A 14,658-nucleotide genomic window follows, 5' to 3' on the forward strand; every position below is an offset into this window, starting at 1 on the left:
TCACACAAAGCCAGCATGCACAGCAAAAACAAAATGGTGCCCGGACTTTTCAAAGCAACATATTAAATTAAGGTCTTCAAAACAACAACCACAAAAGCATTAATCAGCCCAAAATGATCCATGGTAACCCAAACCATACAGTAAACCATAAATAAAGCGCAGTGAACATTTGGAGATAGGCTAAGACTCCGGAGAGTGGAGTAGAGCTGATGGCCCTCCACATCAAGAGCAGCCAGTTGTGGTGGTTCAGGCATCTAAAGCAGATGCCTCCTGGGCACCGTCCGGGGGGGGGGGGGGGCTTTACAGGTATGACCAGCTTGGAGGAGACCCCGGGGAAGAACTAGGGCTCACTGGGAGGATTATATCTCCAGATGGCCTGGGAACCACTTGGGATCCAACAGTATGAGTTGGCAAGTGTGGCTGGAGAAAGGGACGTATGGGCCTCACTGCTAAGACTTTTCCCCCGGCTTCGAATAAGCAGTGGAAAATAAATGAATGAATTAATAAAAATTTATCCAAGGAAAAAAAAATAACCAACCTTAGCAATTACAAGCTATCTTTTCTTTGTTTGTAGAAAAACATTTAGGCACTTACAAAAAGAAGATTCAACCAACAAATCTAACTCTTTCAATATACAGCATCATTGGTCCCCGGGCAAAGTAATGCACTGGGGTCCCTGTTTTGATAGCAAAACAGAAACATAAATAAGCATTAGAAACATAGTGGACCCCTATGCTCCTGGGGCCCCCAGCCAGTGCCCATACATTAAGACGTCCCTGATATAGACCATATTAGCATATGTTTAACAACTGTGCTAAGCAAAAAGATGTTTCTTTTTTGTTTGGATAATAAATGTAATGATACGCATATTGTTCACAACTAACATAACATAGAAACATTATTTCATTTTTCCTGTAAAATATTTAGTTCAAATTCATTAGAAGAAGAAGTCTGTCAGCTCAGTCACCAACAACACTGTCAAGGTCTAAATTAGGAAGATGTATTTCTTATAGAATACCAATAAAAGATTATGCTCTTTTGGTGGGATTGTTTATTCCTTGAACACTGCATGAGATTACAATTAAATCTGGAACTTTCTCTTTCTTGATTCCTTATTGCATATTTATGTAATATTTAGAAGTAAGAAGTATTATTTCAATTTGTACACAATATTACTTCATACTAAACTCAACCCTATCTTTTTAATAATGCCCCTAATGGATGTGAATCCCAAGTATTCCATTTAGAACTTTAACACTTCCAAAGAACCAACGCTTTGAATTTTAAAAGAAAACAGTGGGTGAAGAAAGTAAATTAGAAGAGTTGTGTAAAAAGTGGGTTCTAAACTGAAATTGCAAGTGGAGCCCGTGAAAGAAGAAAATGTGTAAGCTGGTATGCTGTGATATAAAGTCTCGGCAGGTGCCAAGAAGAAGCATAATGTAGTTAGAATAGGATACATAACAAAGTAAGAGCGACTGTTGTATAGTAAATGTGCCATATGGATGTTCTGTTCTTTTTTAGTTTTGTTGGTGTGATGTGATTTCTGATATAATTGGTAACCTGAACTGTATCATATTGATTCAAAAAGAGAATAAGGTAGGCGGCATTTCATATTTCAGGTTATTGCAATATCATATGTCATGCTGTGCTGTACTGTACTGTACTGATGTGTCATATAAGGCCTAATATAAGGATGCCTCATGATGAATCTGAGCAAAGCTGAAATATCACATCTGCAGTAATACAGTATCTTTAACATTCTTTAAAAATCAGCTTAACTACTAACTCTAACAAATACAAGTCACAGTGAAACAAGTGCTTTTAAATCTTGACAAGAAAGTACTTCCATGCATGAGGCTTCAAAGCTTCATGGTTTATGTTCTGATCCCATTAATCCACAGTGCTCACTGTATGACACTACAAAAAGCCCAATGTAACAAATGAAATATGAGTATTTGTAGCCTCTAATTCGGTGTGACAGCTGAGCCTCTAGCATTAAAGTTCCTACAGTAAAAAATGACATATAATCATTAACTTTAAATATGAAAATCTACTCATGACTAGAACTAAACAAAGTGCTAACAACCTTTATAATAGATAGATAGATAAATGGCCTGTTCTCTTCATAATTGGTGTAATGTTCTAAAATACTGTATATTGATGATCACAGGATGCACTCCCTAATACATTTAAAGAGTTAGCCTAAAACAGAGGGGGGCGGCATGGTGGCGCAGTGTTAGCGCTGCTGCCTCGCAGTTAGAAGACCCGGGTTTGCTTCCCGGGCCCTCCCAGCGTGGAGTGTGCATGTTCTCCCACAGTCCAAAGACATGCAGGTTAGGTGCATTGGCGATCCTAAATTGTCCCATGTGTGTGTGCCCTGCGGTGGGCTGGCACTCTGCCCGGGGTTTGTTCCTGCCTTGCGCCCTGTGTTGGCTGGGATTGGCTCCAGCAGACCCCCGTGACCCTGTGCTAGGATATAGCATGTTGGACAATGACTGACTGACCGACTAACACAGAGGTGTAGAAATGCCTGTACTGTAGGCAGCAGAGAGAGATTGTGCCTGAGGTGGGACTTGAACTCAAGAGATTTGAATGCTCAAGAAGTGGCAGGAGGCAGCACTATATACATCCTTTATATGCAAATGCAATGTGAAGACTGCATTTCAGAAATTTTCCAGGCAAAGTAATAGATATTACTGCCCAAGGGAAGAGATTTCTCCATTAAATCCCACATACTATCTACAATTGTTACTAAAAAGTACCCACCCGTTGAATGTCTTTATTGAGAAAACTTGAATTTCTTTCATTTTAACAGCTATTTAAAATTTCTTAGTCAATCAAGTCAAAGGATTTTATTTTCAAATACTGTTTTCATGCTTGCTTAAACTCTTAAAAAAACTCTACATTGTTAAGTAGCATAATGGAACCTCACACGGAGGGGGCTTGCCATTCAGTATATATGCACATCTGTCTGACTTCTAATAATGTGCTTTCATTCTGAACTGCAAATCAAGAACAGCTTTTAAATTAAAGAACAAATTGTGAAACAAAGAAAAAGAATAGAAATGACAGAAAAAAATAAATTATAGTTTAAGTGAAAAGCCATTGCCAGATGAACTGTGGCAGAGGTTTACTTGATTAAAGTTATCTGAAAAGAAAGTTATAGAAATGAAAGACCAAGATGTAAAATGAAAATAGGGTATCTTCTTCTTACTTTAACAGTGCTAACAAATTACTGTTTTTACACATCATTAAACAATAGAGTCAGCACAAATGCTGTGCACTCATTAAATGGAGGCAGGTCATATGGTATAAAGCAATGGCTTACCAAACCACATGCCTTATTAGATAACTGTAAGGCTTCATGGAGGTCCTAGGATGTAAAAGCTAACTATACAAGAGAATGAAATGTCACATCGTAGAAGCAGAAGGTTGGTCTAGCAGTTGAGGGGATCAAACCATGCTCCGTAATCTCCTGTCACTGTGCTGATCTAATAAAGGACAAGGGTAACATACTGTACTATCATCACCATCAGTGGGAGACAACTCTAAGCAGGGGGCCTGTCAAGAGCCTGATCTGATCCCCAGTAACCCTGAACTACACAAAGCGAGTTCTGGAAATAAATGGATAGAGTTTGTGCAGTAGAGAATGTCAATATTTTAAACAACTGCATAGTTTTTCATTTAATTGTGTTTTTAAACGATCACAGGGCCTTCATTTTGTTGCACATCTTCCTCTCATCTGTAAAACATTTTATGTGCTTACATGTTAAATTTGAACCAAAAGAAACAAACGCTGTAATTAACTCATTAACTCTAGATTGTTACTACCAACAAATATAATTAAAAGACTGATTTTATCTATTTTCTGCACCAGGTTTAAAATGATGTTCTAGAATCAGTTTATACAAAACAAAATATTTACAGAATAAGGGAACCAAGAAGCAACTTCTTTCCTTATGAAGAAAGTCACCTTTTGTTGGACTGGGCATCGTCCTCACTATTCAGTATGTGCACAAGATGCATAAATAGGGAATGAATTCTAAGGATTCAACTTGTTTATCTTGCTTTCTACACACAACTTCTCTTTCTCTTTTCTCAAAACTCAGTGAAAAAGACAATCAATTGTGAAAGCCCTCAAGTGCCATCATTGAGACAAGGGTCTTATAATTAGTTTCATCCCTTTACAGATATAGCAGCGCACACAAAAATAATTTCCGTAAGGCTGAGTCTAGTAATGACAAAGGCAGAATCAATACCTGGCCGATAAACTCTATGTAAATACTTAAACTTTTACATTAAATATTCAGTGCACTGCTTGTCAAATCAATAAACGTCTGACAATAAAACAGCAGTCAACAAGGAAAGTGACCTCTGTTGATCCTTAACAAAATAGATTTTGTTTCACAGACACCTGAATGAAGTGTGATGATCTGGTGAAGCTCAGGGATGTATCTGGCTGTCAAGGCATATAAATGAATCCAAGGAATAAATGTACAGAGAAAAAAGTGCAGAGCCATTTTTTGTATGGCATTTCATGAATCACATTATAAAATACTAGGAGCTACCACTCTATCAAAGGTGTCTGCGGTTTGGTCTTGTTAACAATGCGTAACTTATTAAAAAAGAAATAAAGATACAGCACAAAATAGTATAGTATAGTATTGTAAAGCACAATAGCATACTACAATTGTCCTGTAGAACTAAGATCCTGGATGGCTGACAATTTTTTCAATCTTAATCAAAATAAAATGAAAGTGCTGATAGCTGGTCCTCCTTCTAAAGCTCAAATTGATTTTGAACTTCTCAGCTCTTTCGCAGACTTTTGAAAACCTCATGTTCAGAATCTTGGCTTTATTTTTGAAAGTAGCCTCTCTTTTGAGAAACAGATAATTCTGTGGTCAAGAGTTGCTTTTTCCAGCTTTCTCTTTTTGCCAAGGTTAAGCCTTTTTTTTATCTCCTAGGGATCTTGAGAAAGTTACTCATGCTTTTGTCTTTTCCCAGCTTGATTACTGCAACTCGTATTCTGGGATCAGCAAATCCCTTACGCAGGTTGTAGTTGGTCCACAATGCTGCTGCCTGTTTTTTGGTCGGGGCAAGAAAGTTTGACTCTCTACCTTCAATTTTAGCCTCTTTACATTGGCTGCCCGTTAGTTTCAGAATTGATTTAAAAATTTTGCTGCTGGTTTTTAAATCAATACATGGGTGTGCTCACACTTATTTATTTGAATTGTTTGTTATACACCAGCCATCCAGAAAGCTTAGATTTACCAGTCAGTTCTCTCTTGTTGTCCTTCGTACTAAGTGCAAAACTAAGGGAGATGGAGCTTTTGCTGCTGCTGCACCTCGTCTGTGGAACTCTTTACCTAATTACATTAAGGAGTCACATTCAACTGATCTGTTTAAAACTAGCTTGAAGACACATTTCTATTCTCTACCTTTCTGTGACCTTCGGTGATGCTGATGGTATATTGTATTGTCAAGCAATTTGGTTACATTACTGATGCTGTTTTAAATGTGCTCTATAAATATATTGACATTGACATATATATATATATATATATAGCAGCCTTTGACAGAGCAATGTGTTTTACATTATGTAACCCCAAACAGTATGAAGTAGTATGAAAATCTGTGACAATTTATTTGTCCCCAAGGGAAACTGAACAATAGGAGCTCATGATACACACAAAGTCACAATGCCCAACCTTTAATTTCCTCATACTACCAGTTTTTCATTTACATTTTATCAAAGAGTTTAAATTTTGAATCATTCGTTGAATATTTATTAGTGGTACCAGGACTATACAATAGTTTGCAGCACACTTTTAATGTTATTTAAGGCTGAGCTCAAATTACAGCCCAGTTATTGTCTGCACAGCCTTCACTTGTGTGCTTCAGCTTTGCTCCTGAAATCCTAAATCCTGTGTGTGTTAAGTGATGGCTTTGAATTGCCAATGTGTGAGTAAATGTGGTTTGGCATAGATAAGTGTGCCATGCAATGTACTGGTGCCTCAACCAGGGCTGTTTCCTGTATATTATTCTATGTGATCCCCCAAAAAACAAAGAATGAATTGGGAGGGTTGGGTTCTTTTATATTGGATGATATTGTTTTTATCCTGACTTTTTTCTTAAAAAAAGAAAATGAACAATCCCAATAATTGTAGATTGTAGCTAATCTTTTTCAAATTAGACACTACTTCAAAGAGTATTTTAATTCACTCTGCAAAGATTCAAAATGCGCCTGGTATGAGTTAACTTGGGTGTGCACAAATGTGCCCTACAGTGGACTAATGTCCTATTTAGTACTGCCGGTGTCCACTGCCGACAAGACAGGTTCCATCCTCGCCACTGACCAAGAAGTGGGTTTGACAATTAATGGATGAATAGATCATTTTTACCATCATATGCATATCATATCGACTGTTTGTCAAATTAGCAAAAAGCTGTGAAATCTGCTAGAACACAGAATTTTTCACATACTATTGCAAATAACTGTCACAGACCTAGAGTTTTCTTTAATACTATAAACACTGCCCTTAATCCTTCCATTCCTACATTTTCTGACATGTCATCAACAGTCTACAAGGATTTCCTCAGATTTTTTGTTCAACAAATTGCTGGCATTAGATCCTACATTCCACCCTATGTTGATGACCCTTCTGTCCCTCCTACATGCTGACCTGTTTTTCATCAGTTTCAGCCTGGACCTCTCTCTTTTTCTCAGAAGTTATTAGTCTCCTTAAACCCACAACCTACCCATTAAATATTGTTCCCTGTCATGATGTTTCTGATGTGGTTGAGCCAGTGATTTGAGCATTATAAATAACTGTCTTAATACTACCTATGGTGCAGCCCTTAATAAAAAAAAATAAATAAATAATCTGGACTTTGCAGATTTTTCAAACTTTAGACTCAGTTCCAAATTACCTTTTCTTTCTAATATTCCAGAGAAGGTTGTCTTTTTACAAATAAAGAATTTTTGAATGAAAATGGCATTCTTGAAGTATTTCAGTCTGGTTTTAAGACACACCACAGCACTGAGTAAGCACTTTTAAGGGTTCTAAATCATATTCCATTAGTAGGTGACTCAAGCGATCCTACAACCTTGTTTGCTTTTAGATCTATCTGCAATGTTGACCACAACATCCTCATCACCCTGTGGTATAGCGGGTCCAAGGCTCTGAAAGAATGGGCAGATTTTTTTTAGAATAATCCATTGACAGTGTCGGTCTCCGTGGGTGCACTCGGACAGCTGTGGGGAGTTGGTGAGGTAATTGGGGCGAGTCGCACCTGCACAATTGCTTCATCGGCTTCCTGTGGTGCGTGACTAAGATGCTGCCGATAACTATGGGCCAACACAGAGAAAAAAGGAGAGAACAGGAAAGAAACAGAGCCGTGAGAACAGCAGCGGGTAGAGAGGCAGGTCGAGCCAGCCAGTATGGAGAAAGGCAGCACGGTTGGGTTTAGTGCTCTAGGGTTGGATCGTGCCCGCTGACTATTCTTTGAAGAGCAGGTACAATTGAGGTGGTGTCCTCCCTAGGGATCCAAGGGATGACCGCATATGCGTGAAGGAAGATGGGAGGACAACCAACCCCAAGCGGTCTGGCAGACACTGACGGAGGCAGCCCAGATGGGAGATGGAATGGAGAGGACTGTGGCTGCTGAAGTCTTCGGTTATGGGTGAGCAGGGGAGATGAAGAGGGAGTTGTATTGGGCTTATCCACATCAGGAGAAGAACAATGACCCACCTGCTGTGACACTGATTTTAGTCTTCCATTAAAATCTTTTTTTTTTTTTTTTATTATCTCACATATTTTACTGCTTTTACGGGTGATTTATTGTAAGCACTGCACTTTCTTTGGATACGAACACTGCTTTAATTTTTACGGTTTAATAAAAGCACTTACACTTTGCACCATCCCATTGCGTAGCGTATTTTGTCCCCATCTGCCATGCTCATTCGGTTACGTTATTGACAGTGTCAGGTCTTGAGCAGTATGTGGGCATTCAAAAAACTGCTTTGGAATGGTTCAGGTCATACCTAACAAGCAGACGTTTTCAGTCAGCCTTGGTGACTGCTGCTCTACCCCAGCTCCTCTAAACTTTGGGGGTCCCTCAAGGATCTATCCTTGGGCCTATTCCTTTTTTATTTTACGTGCTGCCCTTAGGATCTTATAGCCGGAGCTAGTTGAGTGAGATCTGCAATTGGTTTCGAAGGAATTCAGGGCAGGTGGAGGTTCAACTGCAGCAGTTAAATTAAGGTGTAGAGTGTCTTAAGTGTTTGCTTAAATAGGCAGTGCAGAGTCTGTGATTCAGTATATTTTATGGGACCTTCATGCTGTGCTGTCCTGTCCATAGTGTGTTGCACTAAAAACCCAGTAGGCAAGTTCTCCTTTTGAGTAGCCTTTGGTCCGTCTTTTTTTTTAAAGGATACTAATTTTTTCCCTACAGTGACTGAGTGTGGATCAGAACCTAAAGTTGGTGCTCTTCGTTCCATGGATATTCGAGCAGTAAATGCCAATTATAGTGGAGAAAGTATTGTAGCTATTAGTTGATCATTGAAGTGATGTTTTTCTTTTTTTTAACGTCTTAGGATTTGGTTGTCAGTTTCTATTATCTTCACCTAATTAGATTTTAACTTACCATCTATGGGGGAGGAGCAAAAGCTTTAGATTCATCAAAAATTTCGATCTACGGTTTTCGACAGATCTCGGCATTTTAGGGTCCCCTGATACTGATGATGGTTGTCTGTCTGTCTGTGTGTCACAGTTTCTTGGGGACGGTCTAGTTTGAAAATGGCTGGACAGAAAGATACTAAACTTGAAACTTAAGCCTGTTATGAGATGATGATGTGCTGATTATTTTTGGAGATAAATCATGGAAGAGAAAGAGGCACTCTAGAAGAGCCCTCAAATGAATTATTGATACTATCTCGAGAATTATGGCAAATACTGTAATTCTGCAATTAATCATGAATTCCTCTCATCTATTGCTACCTTAATGACCTATTTTATAATCAGAATGATCAACATCAGAGCAGTTAATAATTACTGAAATATTATATAATATAATATAATCAGACGTTCACGTCTGAATTTTTTTATTACTGTTGATTCAGTGGGGGCGTAATATGCAGGGATTGAATAAAAATGACACCTTTTTCTTGCATTTTGTAATGTGAGGTCTTGGGGAAGGAGTTGCAACAAGGCTTCAATGTATATTTTTACAGTATTTTTTTCCTTTCTGAACTGTATATCACAAAGGATTTGATTCTTTGTGTTGTGCTCGTATATTGTTATTCCCTGTGTGTGGTTTGAATAGGTTTGGTTACATTAGGTAAATTATTTTAAATAGTCTCCAAACTGTTGATTGGTGTCAATATTTAAGGGCATCCCCCTGGCCTTGCCTTAATATAGGGGTAGTGTAGTCATCATATTTTACTAAGGTGCTGCAATCTATTTTCAAAAAATGTATGCATTTTTTTTCATTGCTATGCAGATGATACACAGATATACTCTATCTTCCACTGAAAAAAAGTAAAACAAATTATCTTAACACAGTAGTGGAATGTCTGAAAAACATTAAGACATGAATGTCAGTAAATTTTCTCAGTCTGAAACACAAACCAACAGGGATGGTGTGTTTAAGACCCTCTGACCTCACCTGTTCTAATGCAAGTAACCTTGGCCCTCTGACAATCTACTGTAAACCTTCCACAAAAAATCTTACTGTGATTTCTGATAGTGCCCTCAAATCCATTAAAACAAATTAATTCTCTTCCTAAAGCTTTTTACTGCCAGCTCAGGGTATTAGCTAAAGTCAATCCGTCTATCCGTTACTGATTTTAAAAAACAAATTCATGCATGTCCTGCGGTGGGTTGGCACCCTGCCCAGGATTGGTTCCCTGCCTTGTGCCCTGTGTTGGCTGGGATTGGCTCCAGCAGACCCCCGTGACCCTGTGTTCGGGTTCAGCGGGTTGGATAATGGATGGATGGATGAATTCATGCATTTGTCACTTCTTGGCTTGGCTATTGCAACTCATCATACACTTGAGTCAACCATTCTCCCCTTGCTCGTCTTCAGTTACACAAAACACAATCACATCACACCAATTTTAGGTTCTCTTCACTGGCTTCTTGTTCACTAGAGGATTGATTTTCAAATCTTATAGTTTGTTTTTAAGTTTCTGAATGGTTTAGCCCAGGGGTCGGCAACCCGCGGCTCTGGAGCCGCATGCGGCTCTTCAGCCTCCTTGTAGTGGCTCCTTTTGGCCTTGACAAAAAAAAAAAAACATGAAAATGAATAACGGCAATTTCTTAATTTAATTTGTATATAATATATGTAATATATATAATGTTTATTTACTACTACTACTGTTATACACTTTAACATCTAATTTTTATTTTTTATTTATAATTTGTCAACTAAAATATGCGTCACATCTACGTCTATAGCCCTCGCCTTTACCTGCAGGTGGCTTCTGGAGTGTGCGACCCCTGCACTAACCATGAATAAATCCCAAAAATGAAAAATCCCAGAAGAGAACAGAGAGTTTAATTCTGCGTGGACAGAAGCATTTGCCTTCACCGCCAACGACGCTGGCTTACCGGTGTGCTTAATATGTGGCGATAAATTATCGAACAACAAAAAATGTAACGTTGAAAGACATTTTCGAAACAAGCTCTCAGCATTCACTGAAAAATACCCAAGTGAAGATGAGCGAAAGAGAGCAATTTCGGAACTGCAACGGAAAGCTGAACAGAGCAAACATACTTTCAAAAAGTGGATCACTTCTCCACAATCAACTACAGCTGCTAGTTTTGTGGCAGCTCAAGAGATCGTAAGGAGGGGTAAGCCGTTCACAGACGGAGAATACATGAAAGAATCGTTCATAAAAATATCAGAGCATCTATTCTCTGACTTTAAATGTTTTGGTGTTTGAGCGCATGATGACAGTGTTTGCCAGAGATGTACAGAAAGGTTCACTCTCTCACTTCCCCTCCCTGACAGAGTTCAAAGCAGTGAACATTCACATAAATTGTAATTATTTCCACCGTACAATTATTGCAATGCAAGCTGCATTTAGAGAAAGATTCAGTGAGTTCAGAAAGAAAAAAAACACTCTCTCCTTCCCTGGACATCGACCCATCCCTGCTGAACACATCCGCATTCACAGGAGTAAGTAAGCCCGATCTAGAAATTGAACTGGCCGCATAGCGGATAAAGATTTATGGGTGTCCAAGTTCAAATGCCTGACAGCGGATCTTGAAGAAGTCGCCCGTCAGAAGGCTACTCTCGCTAAAGAGCACAAATGGACTGATATTGAAAACCTCCCCAAACCCAACAAACTTGTTTTCAATACATGGAGTGCCATTCCCGAAACATATATGAACATGAAAAAATATGCATTTGGAGTCCTGTCCATCTTTGGCTCAACATACTTAAGTGAGCAAGTTTTCTCAAGAATGAACTTCATAAAGTCCAAATATCTCTCCCACCTCACACATGAGCCTGCAGTCCTGTGTGAAGGTCAAAGTCACATCGTATAGCCCCGACATAGAACAACAACAACATTTATTTATATAGCACATTTTCATACAAAAAGTAGCTCAAAGTGCTAGAGATGATCTGCAGCGAACTTCAGAAACAGAAGTCACATTAAACAGGTGAGAACAATAGCATTTAATAGGCTAATATTTAAAAAAAAAAAAAAAACACATTTATTTCAGACCCGGAGCTGATGTCGGTTTTTTTGTATGTTCAGGTGCTTCAGTTGATTGCTGGCTGAGAGGGAAACCTGAAGAGGATGAGAGCACACTGAAATGGAATTTTATGTTTACTTTTTTAAAGCTGCTAAGCTACAGCTAAATGTTTTATTTATATTAAAGTGGGCTAGTTTTTATTTTAATTTTATACAGGTATAGGAAGGACTCAAATAGGCCTGCATAGTTCAGTTTAATTTATTTCAAAGTAGCCCTACACATGCACACTGCACTTCTGTTTGTTGTATTCCGTGGTTGTAACATGTAAAATCTAAAAAAAGATTAAAACTTTTAAAAGTTTATAAGCTGTGTTATGTTTTGCGGCTCCAGACTATTTTTCTTTGGAGGAAGAGGGGGCAAAATGGCTCTTTTGATAGTGAAGGTTGCAGACCCCTGGTTTAGCCCCTTCTGAACTTTCTGACCTCTTATACTTCCTTACGATCACTTACGTCTTCTGCCATGTTGCTCGTCACGTTGAGGTCTAGTCTTATGCTCAGAGGTGACTGTGCTTTGGAATAGTCTATTCCTTTGTATTAGGTCTGCACCAACTTTGGGCACTTTTAAATCCAGTTTTTGTCCTTGACTTTTTATACTTGGATGAAAGTATTTGTTGTTTGATTTCATCCATCCATCCATCCATTATCCAACCCGCTATAATCTAAACTACAGGGTCACGGGGGTCTGCTGGAGCCAATCTTAGCCAACACAGGGTGCAAGGCAGGAAACAAACCCCGGGCAGGGTGCCAGCCCACCACAGGGCACACACACACACACGCACCAAACACACACTAAGGACAATTTATAATCGCCAATGCACCTAACACTGCATGTCTTTGGACTGTGGGAGGAAACCCACGCAGACACTGGGCGGCAAACTCCATGCAGGGAGGACCCAGGAAGCGAACCAAAGGTCTCCTAACTGCGAGGCTGCAGCGCTACCACTGCGCCACCATGCCACCCTGTTGTTTGATTTATCCTGTTTATTTTATTTTATATACAGTATGTATTGGTCTATTTCTAGAAATAGTACAGCACTTTGGTCAACTGTTGTAGTTTTAAATGTGCTATTTAATAAAAATGACTTGACATGATATGCAGTAGTATAACTTATAAAAATGAATAGTCACTGATTGTAGTCACTGCATTTTAAATTTCAACAGCCAGTTGTTTATGATGTACAGCTTGCACAAATCCTACAACTTTACTCATATAGAGTTGAAGTCTATTTAGGTAGCGTCAATTAAAAAACAATTTTGCAATATAGGATACAATTCCATGACTGGGCATAGTTTTGCACACACTGAACCCCAAGCATAAAGGGCCTGATAACAGAAATGAACATGGAAAAATCTTCATTTACATAAGGAAACTGGAGTAGCCACAGAAAACACATGTGAAAAGGGTGAGAATTAGTGTTGATTGGCAAAATTCTCCAGAGCATTTTTGCAGTAAATTATCTGCTGGTGATCTTGTTTGTGAAATGTTTTTCGGGGAATTCAATGTGCGGCCAACTTAGACTAACTTTTTTTTCCCAGCATCCCATGATGGTTTGTGAATGCCATAAGGCCAGAATGACATCACAGAGCTGTGGAAGCCAATGCTGAATGAGACAGCTCCCCCCAAAGTATAAAACGCCAATTCTAGCTGAAGGCTAAAACTTAGCAGAAAAACTTGTGAATACATTTAAACACAAAACAGTCATTCAGAAGGAAACTGGAAATGTGTCGGTGTATTCATGTCATAAAGATAAAGTTTTTTTGTATGAACTTGTACGTAACCTGTTTGTAAAGTTGAGCCCACCCCTTTAATAAGAATAACCATAGTACTGTGCTGTTGATGCAAACAGGAAGGAGTAAAGAATCCACGTGCTTTAGTGTAGTGTTGTGCTTATTTGGTAGCAGCCACAGTGAACAAGCAAAAGTGTCAGGGGTAAAAAAAGGCAAACTGTACTCTCAGTTTTAGAGATTTGAGTACCTGCATGCAATCTGTGTGAGCAAGCCTTAGTGAATTCACGCTTCCGGACTGCAAGATATTTTACTGTTCTGATATTTAATTCTATTCATTTTATCTCAGGGAGGCACAGCAGTGCGGTGCTTAGTACTTCTTCCTCTCAGCTCAGGTCACATTTTTAGCCAGAATAATCAGTCTGGCATAGTTGCGACATTTTCCTTGCCACCAAAGACACTTAAAAAACATTTCACCATTAAAATCCACTCAGACTAGTTTGATTTCTCCTTTCACATTGAATTCAAAGAATGTTTGCGTTATTCCTTCAACACTGATGTTGCTATTTATTTTAATTTCTGTTTTTCACTTATTACGTACCGTGTATTCTTCTTATTTGTATAGAGCAGCGATTCTCAACCTTTTTCTCCAGTCTGGAGAGACGGTAGCTCACTACAACTTTCAGTATTGTCACCCTGTGTTGGTGCCAAATCAGGGACTGAAGTAAAAGAATAAGCAATTGATTGCTTGTCCAGCTTTTTGTCAACTTGATAAAACTACCCATTTAAAAACCATCAATCCATAATAAAATTACGGAGTAATAATTATTCACTTTCACGTTCGACGTGCGCACGTTTAAGTAAATAGTCTTTATCGTAATTTATTTACACACACTATGCACTACCAATTTATCTTATTAAAATCACTCATGGTTCTTAAGCGCATCGTATGATTCAATTCGACTCTACTCTCCCTTGTCTGATCGCAGCGTTTTTATATCAGCAGATGTTATTCTCGTTCTTTCGGGGTTCTCGGTTCGCTGAATTGGAATTTCCGGATCATACGATAATGTACACGCATCACCAGCAGCGTAGTGTCTCATCGCATTACAGATTGTTACCTGTTACGAATCGGCAATTTTACGGAATCTTCCGTCGCAATGCGTAAG

The 14,658-nt window shown here is 38.7% G+C and overlaps 1 protein-coding gene across 1 annotated transcript in view; it reads right to left on the minus strand.

Annotated features, from left to right (window-relative positions):
- Nucleotides 1–14,658, minus strand: part of adarb2 (adenosine deaminase RNA specific B2 (inactive)) — an 833,327-nt gene that overhangs the window by 320,709 nt on the left and 497,960 nt on the right. The window lies entirely within an intron of this gene.

Source organism: Erpetoichthys calabaricus, chromosome 6 (genome assembly GCF_900747795.2).
Source record: "Erpetoichthys calabaricus chromosome 6, fErpCal1.3, whole genome shotgun sequence".
NCBI lineage: Eukaryota > Metazoa > Chordata > Cladistia > Polypteriformes > Polypteridae > Erpetoichthys > Erpetoichthys calabaricus.